Source organism: Nematolebias whitei, chromosome 11 (assembly GCF_014905685.2).
Source record: "Nematolebias whitei isolate Nwh7 chromosome 11, NemWhi1, whole genome shotgun sequence".
Classification (NCBI taxonomy): domain Eukaryota; kingdom Metazoa; phylum Chordata; class Actinopteri; order Cyprinodontiformes; family Rivulidae; genus Nematolebias; species Nematolebias whitei.
Genome location: NC_056508.1, coordinates 33,378,359 through 33,387,100, shown reverse-complemented (window position 1 = coordinate 33,387,100; position 8,742 = coordinate 33,378,359).

Sequence of the window (8,742 nt, the reverse complement as noted above, 5' to 3'; positions counted from 1 at the left end):
TCTAGAGAAGTCATTGGGCCCGAAGAACTAAATCCCAGTTTATAATTATGCACATGCTGTAGATATGCTATCTGGGAGCACAAATGTGATTTCTTCAGGTGTGCAGAAATTGTATAAATAATTGAAAACAATTTATTCTTTATGGTACAAAAAACCAAGTCAGTATACAGGAATACTTTAACTTTGCTTCAGAAACAATATTTTTTCAGCAGCAGGTTAAGGAAGTATCTCACTGGACTGCGACTATTGGTGATTAGTTGGTAACTAGCGTTGGAACACTGAAACAATCGTGGAGGTTATAAGTGTCCTCAGGTTTTTGCTATTTTTGGATGTAAGGTCACAGTTACCTTGAGTACACAATTTCATTCCACCTCATGTACCACATGCAAATGACAATAAAGAACCTTGAACCTTGTAAGTTGCAAAAGTTTGTAATTTTGCCCACTGAAAGTAGAAAAGAATTGTGCAACAAATTTTTACTCAAAAGTCACAGAGCCATTGTGTGCATCACAAAACTTTCTCATTTATGTTATGGGTGTCTCCTAACCTGACTCAACAGCACTAGGAGCTCTTCTCTGACTGATAATATGTCCACATTTACAAAAAACATGCCAATGGCAAACAAAATTTTGGTAAAAAGTGGCCCAAATTTCTTCATTTCAAAAATGTCCTCCAGTAGATTAGCTACATCATAAACACTGAGGTTTCTCTTGAGATGTGTATGATGTGAATAGAGGTAACAAAATAATATATATGAAAAAAAAAATAATAATAAAACGGTTCAAAATGCGACCCCAGTTTGCTGGTCCATTGGTCGCAAACATTCAGAATTCAATGACTGCAACCAAAAATTCACCTTTTTTCCTCACATTTTTATATTCCATTTGCAGCCCAATGGGATACTACTTTTGGGGGTTCTTGCAGTGATCAGATTGTGCTTCAGTATTGGCTAAACACACTTAGAAAAACAAGAAATGACAGACATTGGGTGATACAACAATGTAATATGATAAGAAACAAGCTGAATCCAGAGGTGTCACAACATGTAAAGGAAAACTAAAAACTCTCAGAGAAGTAAATGGTGTTAAAGAAAAAATGGTGTATAGCAAGCAGAACAGATAGTTTTAGAACTTTTATTTAAAAGCTCTTTAATTCAATTCATTCAATTCAGTTTATTTATATAGCACCAAGCCACAACAGAAGTCATCTCAGGGCACTGAACAGAAACATTCATATACAGTAGTCCCTCGCTACTTCGCGGTTCATTTATTGCGGACTCGCTCTATTGCGGTTTTTCAAAATCAGATTGGACATGACACACAACTCGCTGATTGATGGATGAGCCGCACAATCGGCATGGAATTTTTATTTAAAATAAATTATTTTAAATTATTTAGTACCTGCTGCACCTTTGTGCTGCCCACATTGCAGGATGAACTTTGTGCTGCAGCTGATCAGCTGTTCTCCGTGCAGAGCGGAGAAGTGGGCGTGGCCAAGAACGCTTGCAGGTGGCAAAGTGCAGCGGAGGCAGGGAACTGAAATCCTGACATTCTGTGCTCTTTTACAGAGTTTAGAAACATTGTTTAGAATATTGCAAGAGTGTGGGAAAGGTTTAAAACACATATATACACTAAAATAAACTACTACTTACAGCTTGTACTATTATTCTTACGTCATGGTTTTTCACTTATCGTGGGGCTTCAGGGTACGGCTTCCCCGCGATAAATGAGGGACTACTGTATATAAAAAATGAGTTAATAACATTATTTATCTAAGGAGCAGACTGCTTTCAGTTTAACTTCATTGTAGACTCATCTTGAGCAAACATAAAAGGCAAAAGTGGAAAGGAAAAACTCCCTCATGAGGAAGACACCTTTAGCAGAACCAGGCTCAGGTCATCTGCTTCAACCGGCTGGGTTTGAGAGGAACAGAAAGGAGGAACAGATACACAATGGCAGGTCAAGAATCACATGTTAAGATAGAAATAATATCAAATGAAAAGTATTCAATTGCAACAATTCATTATAAGAAATTTGGTCAATTTATCCTCCAGTGGTCTAAGCCTATGGCAGAGTAACAAGCCAACCCTAACTATAGGATTTATCAAAAAGGAAAGTCTTAAGCCCAGTCTTAAAACTGGACAATGTGTCAGCCTCACAGACAGAAACTGGAAGTTGATTCCACAAGAGAGGAGCCTGATAACAAAAAGATCTTCCTCCCATTCTGCTCTTGGAAACTAGGAAGCGCAAGTAAGCGTCTGAAAGCGAAGTGCTCTATTAAGAAAATATGGAACAGTAAGCTCTGTAATATAAGATGGAGCTAGGTTGTTGAGAGCTTTGTAGGTTAGAAGGAAGATTTTGAATCTATTCTGAATTTGACAGAGCCAGTGGAGAGAAGCTAAAAATAGATGGACAAAGCTTTACTTTTTCAGCATAGAAGTTTAGAAACGCAGCCATACAGTTAAAATTTCTGGAACTTGTGTGAATGATGCTGTGAACACATCACTTCTTGGTTGCCTTAAATGCAACATGGTGGTACTCCAGTCAAAAACCAGCTCAACCGTAGAGCTAGTTAGCCAGACGAGCGCAGACGTTCATTTCCAAGCAGAGATTGGAAGAATTCTCTCTAAATTTGCTTCAGACTTTTTAAAATGAGCTCTTGGTGGAAAAGCGAGCTAATGAGAGTGGGTTATTTTCTTTCTCCTTGCGTTATTTCCTGAAAGGTGCAGCACCCTGCCGCTGGCTCCAACTAGCATGAGCAAGCACATACACCCACACGCACACAGCAGTAGCTGCCCGTGACATTCCTGCAGCTGCGGCGCTCTCGCTGCCTCACACGCGCCCCCCCGGCAATCTCCCTGGGGGACGAATGCCTAATGAGTCACGCGCCTGTCTGCCGTTACCTCGCAGCCAGTGTGTGCGTGGAGGCGGGATGGCGGGCCGACTTGGCGCGAGCACTAGGGGAAAGGGGAGAGGGGGGGAATGAGTATACAGAGGAGGAAAAAAATGATTGTGAGGAGGGTGGAATAGTGCACTGAAGCGGTCATTACAGCGATAACCTCAGAGCTCTGAAACAAGGCCAAAATTTAGTATTTGTTTTAACTCCCAAAATTTTAAAGCTGCCAATTTACACAATTTTTTTAATGTTCTTGATTCAAACCGTGTGTGTGTAACATCGAAGATAAAAATAACCACTAACTTTGCACCATTCACTACCAAAAGCCTACCAAATGATTTCTACTGTAATAACTGCGCAAAAACAGCAGAGCCATGTTGGCAACAATTACAAGTTGTTTATTTATGTTCAAATGTTGACAAGTACACTTTGGTCCGTCTCAGCTTGTGACAGATATTAGGTTGATAAAATAATCTCCTGCTGTAACACACAAAAAAGAATGTTTTTTCTCAATTTTTCTGAAAAGAATTGCAGACTAAAAGCTATGAGGGCGCGAGTTGACAGCAATTGTCGTTGTTTTTTGTGGGGGGGAATCAAGTATCGAAGAGCGCTAACGCAAAAGTTGCTGCTAAGGTCATTAAACAGAGGAGCTGTATGGAAATGTTTAGAATGATAACGAGAATATGTCCATAACTGTTCAACAAATTTAGTTGTACACAAAGGTGAGGAATGTTTTATGTTTATTAACACAATTTTCACATAAAAAAAAAAACATGTTACAATAACCCTCAAAAACATTTAATGGTGCAGAAATTGAGTTAGAAGCATAAAAAGTCAAAAGCTCTGAAAATTGTGTATTTCAACAGCTTTAATGGCTTTCAGTCTTCTTATCTTTAGTCTTGCTTCCTGAGCTCCTAATCAGATGTACAGACAAGATATTTTCCCAGGTGCATGTCTGAAAGGTGAGCCGGCCCAGACTAGTGAACTTTGGCTTAACTAAGATCATTCAGCTGGCAAACATGATCACAAAAGCCGATTAGGTAATGTTGCAGATTGAGTATTAGTTTAAAATTAATCAAAGTTTTCGCAGTAACTTCATAATGATGTTTATTTTTTGGTCGATTGTGGAGATAATGTTAGTGGAAAGACACAAAAAAAACAGAAAAACCTGTTTATTGCATGGATCACATAAATGCAAGCTATATTGCTTCAAGGACTAATATTTAAATATTTAAATGCATGATTTTAGTGTTGTCTAAAAATGCTCCAGCTAAGGCAGGTGAGAATGTTTTTGCCTGAGTCTACGTGTGAGCATGAGTTCATATATATGTCTGTCGGCAAACTATCTCATGAACCACTGGACACATTTATGAAACCAACAAGAAGGAACTACTAAATGAAAACTACAGCTGATTAACTTCAGGAATCAACTGATATTAACAGACAAAATTGTGCATGACAACAAATTTTTATACAATATTGAGCTAAAATTTGTTGTGGTAATAGCCGAGACAAATCCAAAACACATCTCGAGCCTTAATAGATTGCACAAGATCTTGGTTTAAATAAAATTACCACAAAAGTTCACCTAAATGAACTGATCATCAGAACAGAACACCAATTGTTCAGTTTTTTTGTTGTTGTTATTTTTTTTTTTTATCATGATTTGGATGACTGAGAATCCACACTAGCATCGTGGTTTAAAATTGAGCCATCAACATTTCAGAGCCAACACTGTCTGTAGGCTGAATGTTTCACAAATCACTGAATGAATTTTAAAGAAACTTTTAGAAAGTCATCAATTATATATACAGATCTGAGTAAATCCAGTTCAAGCTGCCCACCACAGCTACAGTGATAAACATTTAGCCACTGAAAACTGACTATACCTCAGTCAGTCTTGTCAGAATTGAGCTCAAATTTGATGTGGTAGTAGCTGAGAGTCATTCACAGCACATACACTGAGCATGACATCCTACAATGTCACATGCTCACTGTTATTTTCAAGGTTTGACCAAAATGGCTGTGACTCCATTATTTCTTAACACAAGATGATAAAACTCTGACATGAAGAGCATATTTATGATATGCATTTCTCCCAAGAATGCTTGCCCTTTAATTTGATATGAAATCATAGCAGAGTTTGTACTCCGTGACACTTATGATGCACATTCAGAGGAAAAGAAATGCAAAGCCCAGAATTTTATTGGCATTCAAAATAAATTGCAGCGCCATTTTTTGTTTTGTTTTTGTTCAGCCCTTTTTGCAGCTAATACTTAGTGTAGCAGTGACTTTTGAAAATTTAGTTTTCTTAAAATCCTAACAGGGATCAAAAACTGCTAATTAATTATTGGTGAAAAGTCCTTCACGCAAAATTTGTATAGTTATATGTTATGTTATTTTTGTACTGTCCCTTATTAAATAAGTACAATCCCATTGCTAACTCTTAAAGTGAGACTAGACAAAAATAACTTAAAGGCTGAAGTTTGTCAGCCCATCAGGCTCCTGCTGAATGATCAACACATGCTAAGAATATAAAAGCAAAACAGAAACTTTCACAATATCTATAATAAACTCATTGGGCTGACAAATATTAAGGTCTTTGAAAAACAGTCATTTCATCTACTATGATTTACCAAGTGTATTTTTTGTAAATCTGAATGATAATGTGTTCCACCGATTTCTAACTTGATATATTCACCTGAAAATAATCACAAATCTTTGTCAGATCTTTAAATGATCTGAATTAATTTTAATATACACGGCATTTTGTTTGAATGTTAGGATTGTGGTTTGATGTTTGGATGTCTGAGTGGCTCCACATGTGGTGCACTGTTTTATTCATATGGTGAAAGAAACATGGACGAGTTTAGAAATGCAACTATTAGTCAGCCATGAGCTTAAGCCCTAATGCACCAACTTTAAAAAGTAAAAATGGACTTGGAAAAATCAAGCTGATAGCAGTGTGTGTGCGCGTGCGTGCGTGCGTGCGTGTGTGTGCATGTGTGTACAGACTTTAGGCAACACTTGGCTGTTGAAGGCCATGTGTGAGAAAAAGAAAAAAGTGAGAAAGCGCTGCAGGGCAGACAGGCATGGGACCGAGACCCATGCCTCCTCAGCATTCACTCACACACACACACACACACGCATACATAAACACCCATGCTTTCCTGCACACTCAGCCCCCACGCGCTGAGCCGAGCGGGCAGTTGCAGCTCAGTGGAGCGGCACAAGGGGGGGAGATTGTGGGGGAGGAGGGAGAGGGTAAGAGGCGGTGAGGTGGAGGAGAGGCTGCTGGCTCGGTGCTGGGAGGTCAGTGCCAGTGCAGTCAGGCGTGCATGCGCGCTTCTTGTTCTCCCCCTCTTGTTTTTTCCTCCTTCCTCCCTTATTGTGTGTTTGTTTAGGCCCGCAGAGGAAGGCTGCAGACAGGTAACGACTGCGTCTTTCTTTCCTCTTAAACACAAAGTGGAGGCAAGAGTGACACTTTGGTTGGTAAAGAGAGGAAATTCTCTTCAGTCTTTGGCACTAAGACAAGTTCAGTTTGGTAAGTTGGCAAGTTGAGAAATGCAAATTAAACTTTGGTGGATTAGAAATGAGACCGTGAATGCACCACGCAGGTGTGTGAATAACTACTTGAGGTTTGTTGAAGTTGTGCACAACTTTAAATCCTGTAATGGTTTAATTTCAGTGATGAGCTTTAGTGAAGCTCAATGATTTATGCTCACAAATAATTTAAGAAGAAGCGTGCAAAAACTAAATTAATTGAAAATGTCTCATTTGAGTGAGAGTCAAATTGCTGAAGGCCCCCAAAAGAATACCTTCAATTCATATTTGGTAAGTATAGTTGGAATGTATTTACATACAACCAGGATTGTGTTTCAGGGTTGTGATTGTCACCCACCACCAAACGCAATGACAAATGGCTGTACTGTTGGATAAATACTGAATGAATCACTGATTATAATGAAACTTTCAGAAAGTAATTAATGAGTTGACATCTGAATAGCTTCTGGAGTCAGTCTGATTCTTGATGGGTACCACAGCTAAAAGATCTAAACACAAAAATGGCTATAATTTAGTTACATATGATGAACTAAACCTTGGCATGCTAGTAGCTGAGCATCATCCCCAACACGCACCTTGAGCTCAACCCATTGTTCGCCTAAAACCTTGGCAATAAAGGTTGGAGTCAACCCTGTTTGTTTGTTAGTAAAATATCTTCTGAACCACTGGCTAGATTTCAATACAACTCTTAAAAAGTAATCAATGAATGAACATTTACATCTGAATAACTTTTGGAGTCACCTCAGCTCAAGATGGCTACCACAGCTCATCAACCTTAGCCCACACAAAAATGTCTCTAACTCAGTCAGTTTTATAGATACTGAGTTAAAATGTAGTTTGGTAGTAGCTGACCAGTTTCTAAACATGCTGTAGGTGCCATCAGATTGCACAAGATCACAAGAAATATCACAATATTGCATGAAACTGCTCCTAATGTTATTTTCAAGGCTTGACTTAAATGAATATAGCTCCATTATTTCTCAACATAAAATTCTTTTAGTCTAAAACTCTGGCATGAAGTGTGGAGGGCTATGTGCATTTCTTAGGAACGTACATCTCATAATGTATGAAAATAAAACAGACCAGACAGAAGTATCTGCAGATATCTGAGGCAGACAGAGTCTCCAACTATCAAAGAAAACCAAATGTACCAAAAACACAAACACATATTTCTTCATATACTAAAGAAGGGGAAGAAGTTTTTCACGATGCATCACTGTGGGTGTTAATGTGATAAACCGCATTTGGCTAATAAGACAAATACTCCAACATACTTCAGCCACATTTTAGCAGCACACACCGTAACACACATTCTCATCAATCACATCAGAGCGCTTACAGTACACTCGCATTCAGCTCTCAGTTTTTAGCATCTGTCTGAAAAAGCTAATGGCTAATTAGCTCAACTACACTGTTTATTTTCAATAAATAATTCATACCCAGAAAGACGGCATGAGGCACAAAAATGGTTTCACGCATGCGGACGAGTGTGTGAATGCTGTGTTTCTGCATGTCTTCTATACAGTCCAGTTCATTTTTTGGTCTTTAAGAGATAATCACATGTTGCACTTCATGCCAGTAGCTCATTTAATATCTAACTGGTCCAATAAGCTAAAGAGACACACAGTAAGGTGCACAAATTTACTTGGAACCACCACAGTTCTGCACAAAACTGGGCCAGTGACTAATTTAAAGGTTACTGTGGCAACGTCTGATAAACAACATGTGTAAACAACAACACTCAACAGACAAATCGAACAGCAGCGTAGGAAGCTGAATCCATAATGCAAAATCATCATCTATTGTTTCACTTAATGCAATAAATGTTAATCATGGAAAGGTGCAGAGATTGACCAGGAGTTTGAAAGTAAACCCTTGACTGCACATGGTGTTCGTGCAGATGTGTGGAGCTGTGTTCTCAGTTCCACTTGGCGAGAGGAGCCCTTGATTGGAGGAGGTCTTCACGAGCCGGAGGAGGGGAGAGCAATTTCCTCCTGGCCTCCGCCAGTTCCGCTGAAATAACAGAGCAGAGGAAGCCCTGCTCTCCCAGGAGGAGACACACATCCACGAACACGCCAATGCACACACAGGCTGACAAGCTGGCAACTTAGCCACACAATCGCAGGCATATAACGACGCAAACATATGTGCAGAAAACACACAAACTAACACTTAACTTATGCTTTACATCCAACCTCTACGATAAACTCCAAGATGAAATGATATAAAACTTTACAATTCAAACGTTATAACGTCGTTACACTTTTCGTCGTGACAAGCAGC